The 13,890-nt window shown below is 51.9% G+C and overlaps 1 protein-coding gene across 3 annotated transcripts in view; it reads right to left on the bottom strand.

The window, feature by feature from the left end:
• The window catches only part of UNC5A (unc-5 netrin receptor A), a 60,877-nt gene that overhangs the window by 31,072 nt on the left and 15,915 nt on the right, over positions 1 to 13,890 (bottom strand). The gene's annotated exons all lie outside the window — the stretch shown is intronic.

Raw genomic sequence — 13,890 nt, 5'->3', positions numbered from 1 at the left:
ACAGCACCATCACTACGCCAGCTGGAAAGCTGCTGGCTCTGCCTCTCCCGTCGTCTTTTCTCCTCTCCTTCAGACGTCATAGGCCATTACCCTCTCCCGCCCCCAAAGCCACCTAACCCTTGGCCTCTCACCTGTTCTCCTACCACTCTAAGGTCATTTCTGCCTTGGAGCCATCGTACCTGCTGTTCCCTCTGCCCAGGATGCTGTTCCTACTGATGCTGTAGCTCACCCTCATCGCCAAGATCTAGGCGCAGGGTACATCTGCAGAGAGGCCTTCCTTCAGTGCCCCATCACAGACGGTACCCATGGCACTCTCTGACAGCTTCCCTATTTGACCTGTTTGCTGTCCATCTGCCTGGGAAGCAGCAGGGCAGCTCAAGGAGTAGACGCCTGTCTCATTCCCCTGGAACAGGGCCTTGAATCCGGGAGGCCCTCACTACATACTTCTGAAGGAAGGGATAAATAAGTTTGTGCAGGACCTGCTGGGTGCCAGGCCCCGAGCCCCGCACTGTGGGGTGGTTCTGGGGTGCTGATCACCCAGCGTGGGTGGTTGGGGAGTACATACAGTGAGTAGCGTGTGTGCCCCCCCCCCCGCCCCGCCCAGAGGGATGAGGGCAGGGGGTGCACTTGCACTGCAAGGCAGGGGCCTGGAGGGGGCAGTGGGGAAGGGCATTCCAGGCTGGGGGAAGGGCGGAAGTAAAGAATTTGAGGCAGGACATATCCAGTGGCAGCAGAGGTTTGATTAGAAAAGGTCTGTGCCTGAGCCAAGACAGGGCCGATGGGATCACAAGGCAGTAGGGATGGCTCTGCTGTGCGAGTAGGAGAGTGGAGGCTGTGCCACTCCACAGGGGGAGCAGCATGACCTGGAACAGGCCCCAGGTGGACTGTCTGGTGGGGGGCGGGGTAAGGAGATGCCCCTGGGGCCCGGAGGGAGGGTGGGGGGGAGGAGGGAGCCAAAGATGCTGCTGTCATTTCCTGCCTGGTTGAGCGGCTAGATGGCCATGCAGCCAGGCATAAATAACTGGAAAAGCCCACTGCTCCCACTCAGGGGAGGGCAAGAACGGTGCCCTCTGGCAAGCACAGAGAGCCATCGACCCACGGTGTGGCATCCCTGGCGACCGCTGTTCCCCAGCCTCAGGCAGGAGTCCATGGCTGGACTGTGCTCTGTGGGCTGCTGAGTACAGTAGGCCAGAGAGTCCCTGAACCTCAGCCCTGCTTGGGCCTCAATCTTCTGAATGGACCAACAAGACACCAGGCTGGGTTTCAGAAGCTGCAAATTGTGGGTCCACAGGCCTCCAGATGTGTCTTGTAAGTTTCAACCAGCATTTATTTAAAGAGTGGGAAGTTTCACACAAACATTGGTTTCTATCTCCTGTGAAGAGGGAAGCTGGGGCCATACCAGGCCCCAAACACCCTGAGCCATGATGGGCTATACTCTCTAGGAGTTACACAGTTCCCCCAACTCCCCTCTAGTTTCTTCTCTCACTGGTCTGCTACAGCCAGCAGGTTCCTACATTTGGCTCAGTCTGGCCTCCACTCCCACCTTTGTGAGTGGAAATAACCCTTCGTCAACAGGAACAAGAGAAGCCCAGGAGAAGAGAGCGGGGCTGGGCAATGGGGTGGACGCTGGTCCACAACTCCCTGGGATTCCATGTTTGCCCCATACCCCACCCGGAGAACCCCACAGACCTTGGGGATGCATCCCAATCCATCTCAAGGACATGACAAAGCCTGGGGCCTCAGATATGTGTACTGAGATACTTTCATCAGCGGGGACCTGAGTTTAGTTATAGCTTTTATTTAAAACGTGACTTTACTCCCCCAAATACAGCCCCATTTGCTCAACTCTCCAGCCCTCTGCTGTGTTTCTACGCCTCGCCTCTGAGCCCCTCTCCCTCCCTGCTGCCTCCTGCTTCTGTAAATAATCCTCTGTGCCTATAATTAGCCTCAAGAAGAATAATTCATAACAAACTTTATTTCTCATGGCATCTTTCTCACTAACGTGTCACTGAGTGCCTCACAGGATCAGCAGGAGGGAAACTAGACACAGGAAACAGCCAAGCACCCTCCCCAGGCGCTGCCCTCCCCGTCTACCGACAAGCACAGAGTGGGTGGGGTGGGCCAAGACTCCCCACGGTGTCCTCCCCTGAGAGCCCGAACAGGAGGGTGGGTGCTGACGCATGGCCAGGGTGAGTCTGGGACGTGAACCCCCAATCCAGAGACTTCCCTGGGTAACCGCCATCCGAAGAGGAATAATAATGATAATCACAGCGGCAGCTAACACTTTCATCGTGTTTATTATGCCCTAGGCTCTGCTTTTTAAAAAATCAGGGTTGTCTCGGGCGCCTAGGGGACTCAGTGGGTTAAGCCTCCAACTGCTGGTTTTGATTCAGTTCAAGACCTCAGGATCCTGAGATCGCACCCCGCCCCCCGCCCTTCAGTGCTGAGTCTGCTTGAGATTCTCTGACCCTCCCTCTGCCCCTTCTCCTGCTCTCTTTCTCTCAAATAAATAAATATATAAATAATCTTTGAAAAATCAGGTTTTATTCTTTTAATGTAGAAAATAAAACTCGCCCCCTTTGAATCGACAGTCTGATTTGGCTTGACAAGTGTATCCACAACCATGATCAAGATAGAGAACAGTTTTGTTCCCCCTTAAAAAGTTCCCTATAGCCCCTTTACTATCAATCCCTTCTCCCAACCCCAGCAACCACTGGTCTGCTTTCTGTCACCATAGTTTCCCCTTTTCTAGAACGTCATGGAAATGGAATTATACAGTCTGCAGCCTTTTGGGCCTGGCTTCTTCCACTCAGCCCCATGCTTCTGAGGTTCATTGGTGTTGTTGCTTTAATCGGTAGTTGGTTCCTTTTTATTGCTGAGCAGTATTCCATTATATAAAAGTACTGCAGCTTGTTTACTCATTCACCAGTGCTATTTCTAGATTTTGGTGATTATACAGCTGCTGTGAACATTCACATGTAGGCTCTGGTAGATAGGTCTTCATTTCTCGTGGGAGTGGGACTGCAAGGACATATGGTAAGCTCGGGCTTAACTCGAATAGGAGTTCTTTACGTACCACATATATTCATGTAGAACATGTCACTTAATTCTCTCAATAACTTCATGAGTTAGGTACTATCATTACTCCCATTTTATAGAAGACAAACTGAGGCTCAGAGAGGGGAAGTAACTTGCCCAAGTTCACACTGCCAGGAGCAGAAAATCCAGCAGTCTGGCCCCAGGATGCACATCCTGAGGCTTGGGGAAGGCTGCCTCTCATAGCATTCCTGGGTTGAGCCCTGGGTGAGGCTTGGGATGGGAGACAGAACTCCGACCTGAGTGCTGAAGTCCTGGGTCTCAATCCTAGCTTCACCCCTGGCTCACGGTGTGCCCCGTACCAGTCCCTTAGCCTCTGGCACATCCCTATTCACCAAGAGCACCCACAACTATATCCCTGAGCAGCTCAGGGGCTTGAAGAAAATAAATTGGAGCAGACATCTGGCATCTCCTACAACTTGAGCTTTGTCCTCATTACCACGCTGTCGGACCTCAGGACTTACAAGTTCAGTGGAAGAGGAAAGAATACTCCCGTTGCCTGTCGTGGCTTTCGATGCACAGCAAGTCACATGGCCTGCATTCCATGCCTAGCCATTCACCCGCCTCTGCTATGGACTGAATGCTTGTGGGGTCCCCTCCATTCCTAAGTTGAAATTCCCAGTGGTATTAGGAGGCAGGCCTTTAGAAGGTGACAAGATCATTAGTGTGGAGCCCTCATGAATTAGTGTCCTCATAAAAGGGACTGTAGAGAGCTTGCCACCCATTCTGCCATGTGAGGACACACAGGAAAGGTGGCCGTCTGTGAACCAGGAAGCAGGCCCTTGCCAAACACCGAATCTGCCAGCGCCTTCATCTAGGACTTCTCAGCCTCCAGAATGGAGATAGATTTCTGTCTATAAGCACCCCAGTCTGTGGTAATTTTTGTTATAGCAGCCCAAATGGACTGAGACACCTTCTGGCTTGTGGATGGAGGTTTCCAGTGAGGAAATCCATGCCCAAATATCCAGAAGGAGGGGATCAGAGGGCAGCAGCCTTCCCCACCTCAGCCACTTAAGGACTGGGGACATTGACAAGGAGGGTGATACTGGGGGAAGCAGGAAGTTCTCACCAACCCTGCTACCACCCGCCTTTTTGCAAGGTTGTCAATGTGGGGTCACCTGGGCAGGTCTTCCTGTTGTTGGGTCCCATTTGCTCCACTGCAGAATGAGATTTGTCTTAAGTTGTCCTGGACGTAATATAGCCCCTTGTTTAGTGATTCAGAAGACGGTCATCAGCAAGGTCTGGGGCCAGGTTGGGGAGAAGCCTCCCTCTTGTCCTGTTCACCAGCTCCTTCACAGGGAATCCCTACTCATCCCCTCACTTGAGCCCTTGGCCACCCTGGGGTGTGCTCCCAATCAGTTGGCTCCTGCACAGGGTGAGGGTCCCTATCAAACAGAAAGAAATGAAGAGATGTGGTCAGCCCCTGGCTGGGCCCAACAGCTCTTAAAACAAGAGCTTGAAAGTGTGAGTGTGAACTCATTGAGGGAAGCTGGAAGACTTGGTGGTGGGAATGAATAATGGCTCTGGTCCCTCCCCAGACTCATAACCCAATTCCTGTCATGGCACCTCATGTCTGCCTCCCCCTCCGCGTGGCTGTGCTCCTTCACCCTTCTCTCCGACACTCCACTCCAGTGCCCCACCTCTCTTAGGCCAGCAGGTTCCTTACAAGTCCTCCCTCTCCCCGCCAGTGCCAGAGCAAGAACCTGAAGGTTAACACTGAGGAGAAAGAGGAGGCAGTGAAGCCACAGGAAGAAAAAGAGCCCAGGATGCTACCTGGATCCTATCATCGGAGCCTCCCCCAAGCGCCTCCACCTTCAGGCTAGGTAACCATGCACGTGGGCCTTCCTGTCACTTCCAGACTGGCACTGCCAGGACAGCCTCAGAGGCAAAGACTCTACCCACTGACTGGGCAAGTATAAGTCTTCATGGGTAGTGATGGCAAGGGACAACCCAAACCCTGTGGACATGGCTATGAGGGACGGGCCCCAGCCTGCCCAGCCAGTGGATCCTCCTGGCCTGTCTGGATCAGCAGTGCTGTTATCCCACCCCACTGAGCCGATGTGACAGTGGCCATCCATCACCCCATTCCACCCAGCACACGTGCCCTGGGATGCGTGTCCACTCCACTCGCTGCTTATGGATCAGATAATGGGGAGAAGACAGAAGGGAGAAGTGAGCTAAGTGCAGTGAGGGATCAGAAGAGGTAGACAGGACTTCCCGATGGGAGTCAGCAACTGGGGTGGTATGAAGAAGGCAGTAGCATTTGAGAACGGTCACGAAGGTGGCACAGGGTATCAGCAGGTGAGACAACAGGGGAGCAGCTGGTACAAAATCAGGGGAGCAAAAAAGAAAATAATGGGCTCAATGATTGGCCACCTGCTGACCCCTCCCCAGCTTCAGTCTCTCTCATTGCCCCAATCCACTTCTCTGGGGCTTCCCTGCTGTTCTACATCCAGCTATGTGTGTTGGGTGGAAATGACACTCCCACCAGCTCCAGGAGTGGATCCTGTTTGGCTTAAACCAATTGCATTTCCTGTCCTGGATTTGGTGATTGGTTTGGGAGAGGCACTGGAGCAAGTCAATGAATAATGTGGGGGCCAGGATGTGAGGGTTGGGCTGCTGCAGTCATTTTATTACCAAGACAAGGAGAGTATAGAGTTGTTGGGGGGTGCCCTGAGGATGGCAAGGATGTAGCCAATGGCACAGAAACCAGAGCAGAGAAATGGTGAGAGTAGTTGTGGAGTGAGATTGTTTGAGCCAGTGAATCAAGCCTTGCCCAAAGTCAGCCATACCTTTGGGCTTTTCAGTTACAAGAGTCAATAACATCCATTTACTGTTTAAGTCTGTTTGAGTTGAGCTTTCTGTCATACTGCAACCATAAGATGCTTAACTGAGAATCCAGTTTGGCTGGAATGTAGGAAACATGAGAAGAGAGGCATGAAAACAGGACCGGCAAGATGGGGCAGCAACATTTTACCAGGGGCTTGAATGACAGGTTGGGGAAGTGTTATTCATTTGCAGAGGCACTGGGGAACCATGGAAGGTTTTTTAGCAGAGGCATGACTAGATGCGCTGGCTTCCTAGAATCCTAAAATACCATCTGAATTGGACCTCACCAATGCCTACTCTCTATCTCTCCAGCTCCCTCCCACAACCTAAGCAGTGGAATCAGGTTTGTAAGAAGGCATCATCTATCTGTTCCCCTTCTGTGGGCATGCAGGGCCACCTTGCCTGGAGCAAGCTCTGGGAACATCAGTGGAAGCCTATTGGGCAGGAGTCCACACCTGGAGGAATGGAGGCTCCGAGGGCAAGGATTTGTTTTCTTCAGTGACGTGCTCTCAGCATCTAAAATAGAGGCCGGCACATAGTAGACAGGTGCTCAGTAAATCCTGGTGAATGGATAAATGAATTCTCTGGAGGTGGTGGTGGGGACCTCCCCAGGGGAGCTAGCAGAGGTAGGTAGTGGGGCAGCCCAGAGAGTGAACAGAGAGAGCGGAGCAGCAGCAGCAGCAGCAGCAGCATCACCACCACCACCATGTGAAACTGTCCATGGTACTGAAAGCATAGCCCCGCCCCTTGGGACCGCTATTCGTGGTGCTAAAAACAGAGCCCATGGCCCATGGCCCATGCGTGGTGACTTGGAAAGGGTTCAGAGGACCTAAGAACCACTGTGGGGAAGCAGACTCCACAACCTTGCCTCCCCTTGCTAATCCAAGCCCCCCAAGACCTTCTGCATTAGACAGATAACCTGGCTCAGACCCAAGCAGACCTGCTTCCTGATGGTAACCTTGTCCCCAGCATAGGTATTAGTCCATCCTCAGGTGTCCAAGATCCCCAGGGTTATAGGTTCCTGAAGGGCTTGAACGTCAGTCTTCATTCAGTCAGCCTCTTCTGGGGACCCTGGGAGAGACAGCCAGGCAGAGATGGGCCCTGGGCAAGCAGCCGGAGAGAGAGGCTGCCTGCCAACAGCATTAAGTGGAGGGCCTGGCAGGAGCATCTAGTCCTCCCTGGCTCACCGGCGCTGCCAAGCAAGGTGCCTATGCTAGAAGACAGTATACAGAGTGGGGGCATGTGGCTGCACTATGATGGCAGGTGAGATGGAAGGGGCAAGAAGGAGCACAGGTCAACACCGTGAAGGTGGAAACTGGAGAGCAGAAATAGGGAACAGCAATGGGGGTAAAGAAATGGGGAGGAAATAAAGCTTCAGAACAGCAGTGGACTGATGAATGAGGAGCCATTTTCATCAGATAGGGACAAGGTAGCCCCAAATACAGGCTCACACAAACATATATAAAGACAGGGTGACCGGTGGTTAGGTGTGGCCCAGGCATTTGGCTCTGACAAGACTTCCCCTCTGACATCATCCTCATGGGGTGGAGGACTCCCAACATTCTAATTTTGCCTAAGAACCACTCTGACTCTGCCATCCATGAACTTATCTAAACCTTTCTGGAAGCAATTTATATTACCAGCTTATATCACCTCTAGGGGAAATGATTTTCAAAGTTTATTCCCTGCTGAGTGCAGCAAGATTTCCTGTTATTGGTTTTAAGCTTACTTCTCTTGAGCTTTGGTGGGGTCTAAGAGTGGGGAGGGGTTCATTCTGTCAGGCAGGGATTTAGTGAAGGAGCCCCTATTCCTTCTCTACACCCTTTCTAATGCTATAGATTTCTGCCATATTCCTGCTTAGCTTCTCTCTGTACCCAGAAGTTGTCCCAGGTGGGCTAGTCTAATTTTATATGACAGTTCCCCTCTCATCACAACCCTCTTGATAACAACCACACGTGGTTGTGCTGAACTTTATAATGTCATCGGTGCAAGATCTCAGTCTGTCTGTGAAGCAGGTCCCAGGGATCATGACCTCCATTTCACAGATACACAAACTGAGGGCAACGGAAGGGAAATGAATTACTCAGATTATGTAAGCCTAGAATAAAACCCAGGTTTCCCCTGTCTCGGGTGGGTGGCTCTCCTAAGGAGGCATGACCACAAGTACATCAGAATGCAGGTGCCCCTTCCTCATGTGACAGGGGAAGGGAACATTTATAGCTTGTTTCAAACTCCCTTCCCAACCATGTCCAGGCTTCTATTGCCTTTCTGGGCCATCTTTAGGAAAGAAACTTCAAATACCTTTCCCCAGACACCATTCACATTATTTCCCCCCAACTAAAACTTGCTGGCCATTCTCTGCCCAGCCCACTGCCTTTCAAGATAAGATTTTCCTAAAGCTTATCCTTCACCAGCTTGGCATTTTACTACCACCCAGGAGAGTTTAGATTTAACTGCAAACTTGGTGATTTCACTGTATACATTCTCTTCCAGATCTTTTATTTAAATGTTAAAAAAAAAAAAAAAAAGATTAGCTCCAATTCTTGGCTGAGCTCACATCTTACACTTCTCTATCTAGAGCACTGTTTATTAATTCAGACCTTTTGTTTCCTTTCTTTGTCAGCTTCTTATCAATGATAAAACAGTTGCTTCAAATTCCAGATTAATCCATTTTTAAGATACACTTACACATGGGACCCACACCCCAGAACACTTAGGATACAGAGTCAGAGGATGGACACACACACACACACACACCCTTTATAAAAGCATCCATTTCTACTGATGTTGATGCCTCTATACCGATGCTCAAGCACACAAGTGTTTACTCACACACTACACTTCCCTCCACACTCACATATACACCTGTATGCTGAGGAGAGACTTGGCATTGGCCTTTGAGGAGCCCAGTGATTTCACATTTGACAGGAGGTAAGGGGATGGAGCCAGGCAGAAAAATGCCAGCACATGAGAGAAATGGATCAGAGGCTCTGGAGCATCTGGAACTGTTGGGAGGGGATCAGGTAATTTCCTGAAATCTGGGGTAGGGTGGTTAGAGAAGCCAGGATGAGGACCTCTCTCAGCCATGGGCAGGGGCCCAGATAGCTGCCCAGCTGCCATACAGTGGGCTGGGTAGGCAGCGTCTGTTCACACTTAGAAGAGAGGCAGGCCTGGCAGGTGACCCTAAGCCCCCAGGGGCAGGCATTCCTGCTTTCCAAGCATGCAGTGAGGTCACCTTCACCCAGGCATGTATCTCCTTAGTCTCACCAATACCAGGTGTGCAAAGCCAGCCCCTGGCTAGAGACCCCATTTCCAAGCTCATGGGATATGTGAGAACTCCTGTGACCCACTAAGACACCCTGAATCCACCTCTCTCCCTGGCCACACTGCTTGCAGAGTACAGAAGTCATGTGCAGTGCCAGGCAGGGACCTAGAATTTCCGAATGTTTTCATGAGAAGTAGCTGCCACCTGAAATCCCGAAGGGGCAATGACTCCTAGCCTAAAGAGTCCTCTGAGCCCCAACTGTGGCCCAGAGCATGTTTATCTCTTTCCTGCCTTCCATGTTGCCTTGGGGCTGTCACGCTGGGCTGTTTTCTCTAGCCACCTGGTAAGGGGTGGCCACTCTGGCCCAACTCCAGGGGACAGAGCACACCAAGGCTATCTCCACAAGAGCCCTCCCGGGACACACAAGGCCCCTCAGAAATAGGGAGGGAGGAGGGAGGAATGCCTGCAAACTGAATTATAATCAGGGACACCATCTCTCAGTACCTGAGGACAGCCTGCCCTTGGCGGGGGTGGGATGTCAGGGCTCGACTCTTGCAGGGGTGCAGGCAGAAGGTGGAAGGGAGGGGAAGTACTTATACCACTGGATAGCTATGTGTCTGAGCAAGCTGGGCCCTGATCCCTAAGGCATCTGTCCTGCTGCTTGGGAGTTCTGAAATCAGATTCCTCTTGCTCTCTTTTTCGTCCTCTCCTGGCATTTTTCTTTCCCTCGGGGTCCTCAGAGGAGAAGGCTCCATAGAAAGATCTTTAGATGAATGGCCCCTCCCGGGCCCTGGGGGATAGATTAGAGTGGTGAAGTGATGGCCAAAATGGTGGAAGTAATCCAGAGAAGACAGGGAGACATATCAGGCAGGCTGGGCCGCTGATGCCAACCATGCATCTCGGCAGGGCTGGGGAGCCGCGAGCCACTTCTCACAGGCAGACAGGCCAGGGACTGAGAGGAGGAGAAAGGAGGGGGACCCCCATCTCAGCTCCTTCTTTGTTCTCCTCTGCACTCGCGACAGCATGCAATTATTTCATTTCTTCATTTGCTCACTGGCTTGTTGCCCATCCTCTCCACTAGAACAGCAGCTTCAGGACGGCACCCCCATACTTCCCAGCATCCCCAGGGTCCAGCTCAGAGCCTGGTACCGAAATGGTGCTCAACAAACATTTGTTGAGGACTGGAGTCAGGAAAGTATGAATGAATTAACGAGCGAAGCCATCCACACAGGCTCCCAGCCTGCACCCAAGCCTGTCCGGGAGAGACACGGCCAGGCTCCTAAGGTTGCTCAGAGAAAGTCCCACCCTAGTCCCTGGAAACCGCCTAAAGATTCTCTTCCGAACTTGGACTTGGCCGCAGCCCCAGCTATTCCTGCTGTGCCCTGGGACTTAGCCAACTACCTGCATACTGTAGATGAGAGAGGCCATCACACATGCCAGACCCATGCTTGGCACTGGGTCTTCATGGCTTTGGTACCATTCCTGCCATGGCCTCGTCAGCCCTCATCTGGATCATTCTGGGTCTGAGCTTTGCTCTCTCACCCATTGATCTGCCATTGGGCCACTATGAACCTTCTAAAACACAGATCTGATCACATGTGTCTTGATTTCAAATCGTCAGCAGGTCCCCACTGTCTCTGGAATGGCTTGAAACTCCTTGGTGTGGCATTAAGGGCCTTACATAGTGTGGACTCAACTTACCTTTACAGCCTCAACTTTCGCCACTGCTACCCATGGCAACAGCAAAGCCAGCAGCTAATAGGTCCTCAGTTCTCACCACACACCTTGCCCATGGGTTATTTGACACCCTCATCCTATAGGATAGGTGAGCAATGCTCCCATTTTATAGATAAGGAAAGTAAGGTGTAACTAAAGCTGTAAGTGATTTGCTCCAAGTTGAATAGCAATAAAAACAAGAATTATTATGAGAGCTAAAATGTATTGGCCATGAACTCGATTCCTGGCACAGTTCTAAGCACTTCACAATTATTACCCCATTTACTCTTCAGACCACCCCTCTCTCTGAACTCAGACTGACAACCAAATGCTTGACTTCTCCATGCCTCAGTTTCTGTATCTGTAAAATGAGGAGTATAATGATGGCACCCCCTCAAAGCTCTGTGATGAGCAAATGTGTGAAAGTGCTTAAAAGGGAGGGGGGTTCCCCCAAGCAGGGGTGGGCCATTTTGGGCTTTGGGGAGGTGCAGGCACAGAAGTAAGGTTGGGTTGGTTGAGGGCAAGAGGACAGATAAGGAGGAGACAGGGCTTATGGGAGGATCAGCTCTGCACAGAGCTCAAGTTCAAGATGGTGCCCAGGGCAATGGCCCTGTGTGGCTGGAGGATGGGGTGGCCAGAGTGGAGCAGGGTTGTGGGGAGACAGGCCTCCATTCCAGCTCCAGCCCAATGCTGGCATGTCTTTCATGCAGCAGAAAGAGGGGTCAATCCAAAGTTCACCCTGCAGGGAATGGAGCCTCCAGGGCTCCACTGTGTATGGGCTGGCATATCACCCCTGGCACAGGAGACCTGGCCTGAGGGACAGGGAGAGGGGGGCCCTGGGGGCTCTACACCAGCTGACTAGAGTTGCCAGCTGCAGTCCCATAAATCGTGCCCTGGCCCAGGCTGGCAGTCCATTAACATGAAAGATTTTATCGCGCTTTACAACCTCCCTGTCTTGTACGGCGACAGCAGGTAATTAAAACAATAATTGTTTTCTGATGTTGCTTCTGCTGAATGATAAAAGCTTCCAGTTATTTTCCTTTCACTGGGGTGAGTGGGGGAGGGGTCTGATCTGGGGGTATGGGGGTAGGGTGTGGAGCCAGGCAAGCTTAGGAGGTGCAGAAGGGTGAGGAAGGGCCTCCTGAGTGGCCATTGTGGGGGAGAAGCCGGCAGGAGCCCAATTCCCCCTTGGCAAAGCTCTGAGTATCTCCTATCACACACAGCCCAGTACATAAGCAGATTCATGCCACACACGCATCCCCTGCAGGCACATACCTTCACCCCACACCTTGGCTGCCCCATGAACTGCTCCCCTGGGAGGGGAGGAGAGGACTGGCAGCAGTGGCAACCTGGAGGAACTCATCTATCCAAAGCCCTTGGGAACCCCTTCCAGCAGCTCCTGTCCATCCAGAGAGGGAGGCACAGAGGTTCTAAAGAGTGGAGGTGATGAGGACAAGTTGGGGGGTGAGTTGGAGGCCTATGAGTAAAGCCCCAGTGCTAGTGAACTTATACTTCCCAGGTGCCCAGAGTCTGGCACACCAGAGGTGACTTGCCAGGAAAGGCTGGGTTTACGCAAGTCACAGAGAGCTTGATTCAAAGATGATAGGATGCGACATATGGTGAGGGGTCTTCTGTGCCACTCTATATCCAACCATCCATCCATCCACCCATCCATCCATCCATCCAACAAATACTGAGCTTCTACTTAGTGCCACGCTTGTTCTAGGCATAGGGGATATAGCAGGGAGCAGGTCAAAGTCCCTCAAGAAGCTAATATTGGGATGGGGAGAGAAAATAAACAAATAAGTAAATCAATAAAGAAGGTCACTTCTGATGTTGCAAAGCTGCCACATGAGGCTAGGGGGCCAAGGGGAACCTCTGTGAGGAGGTGACTTTCATGAAGCTTGAATGACATGGAGACGAGGCAAGAAAAGATAGTGGCAGCCGAAGCTTATGGGTCCCAGTGCCTTTGAGGGACCCTCAGACCACTGTCTCTACCCCCCAGGTCGTACAACACCCCCACTCCTTGCCAACCCCAGCCCCACACCCAGGAAGCCTGTAACGGGCACAGGTAGGCACAGGGTGATGACTGGTGTGAGCCCGACTTACACTGGTGCCCATGAATGACATCACACCTGGGGGCTCCCCCACCCCTGCCCCCACCGCCTCCCAGGCCTGCAGTAAATCATCCTGATGCTTTAAAACAAATACTTCTTAATCACTAAAAATTGAAATGATTTCATGTGAAAATGTTAATGTATTCGGAATCACAGCCGTGCACTGCGTCTGACAAATTAGCACCCAGCCTGCCGCATTGTTTGTAGCTACATTTATCCTGATGATGAGACACACACACAGAACAGAGCAGAGGGGTGGCGAGGGCAGCTCCCAGCTAGGGGCTGGGGGAAGGTATGGAGGGAGAGGGAGCAGCAGACGGACACAGGAGTCTCTGAGGGCCCAGGAAGGCCCAGCCCCATCCTTGATAGCAGGCCTGACCCACTGCCTGCTGTAGGACCAGGTGTCCCCAGCAGCCTGGGGGCAGGCTCACCCCCAGGCCTGCCCTCCGATGTCATCTCTGGATCATGAGAGCCACACCGCGCAGCACTGGCCAGCCTCGTGGCACGTTCCACATGGATTCAGGCGTGAGCAAAGCAGGAGCACCATAAGAGGAGAAAAACAATTTTTTTCAAGAATTTAATGAATCAGAAATTAGCATTAGGATGTGGAGACACTGGAACCCTCATGCATGGCTGGTGGGAGCATAAAACGGTGAAGTTGCTGAGAAGACAATTTGATGTTTCCTCAAAAAATGAAACCTAGGATTACCATAGGACCCAGCAATTCCACTCTGGGGTATATACCGAAGAGAACTGAGAACAGGTGCTCAAACGAACACTGACACACAAGTGTTCAAAGTGGCGTTGTTCACAGGAGCCAAAAGGTGGAAACAACCCAAACGGATGACAATGGATAAATACACGTGG

This window comes from Mustela lutreola, chromosome 5 (genome assembly GCF_030435805.1).
Source record: "Mustela lutreola isolate mMusLut2 chromosome 5, mMusLut2.pri, whole genome shotgun sequence".
NCBI classification, from domain to species: domain Eukaryota; kingdom Metazoa; phylum Chordata; class Mammalia; order Carnivora; family Mustelidae; genus Mustela; species Mustela lutreola.
The sequence above is the reverse complement of the archived record's forward strand: the minus strand, read 5'-3'. Positions and strand labels throughout refer to the sequence as shown.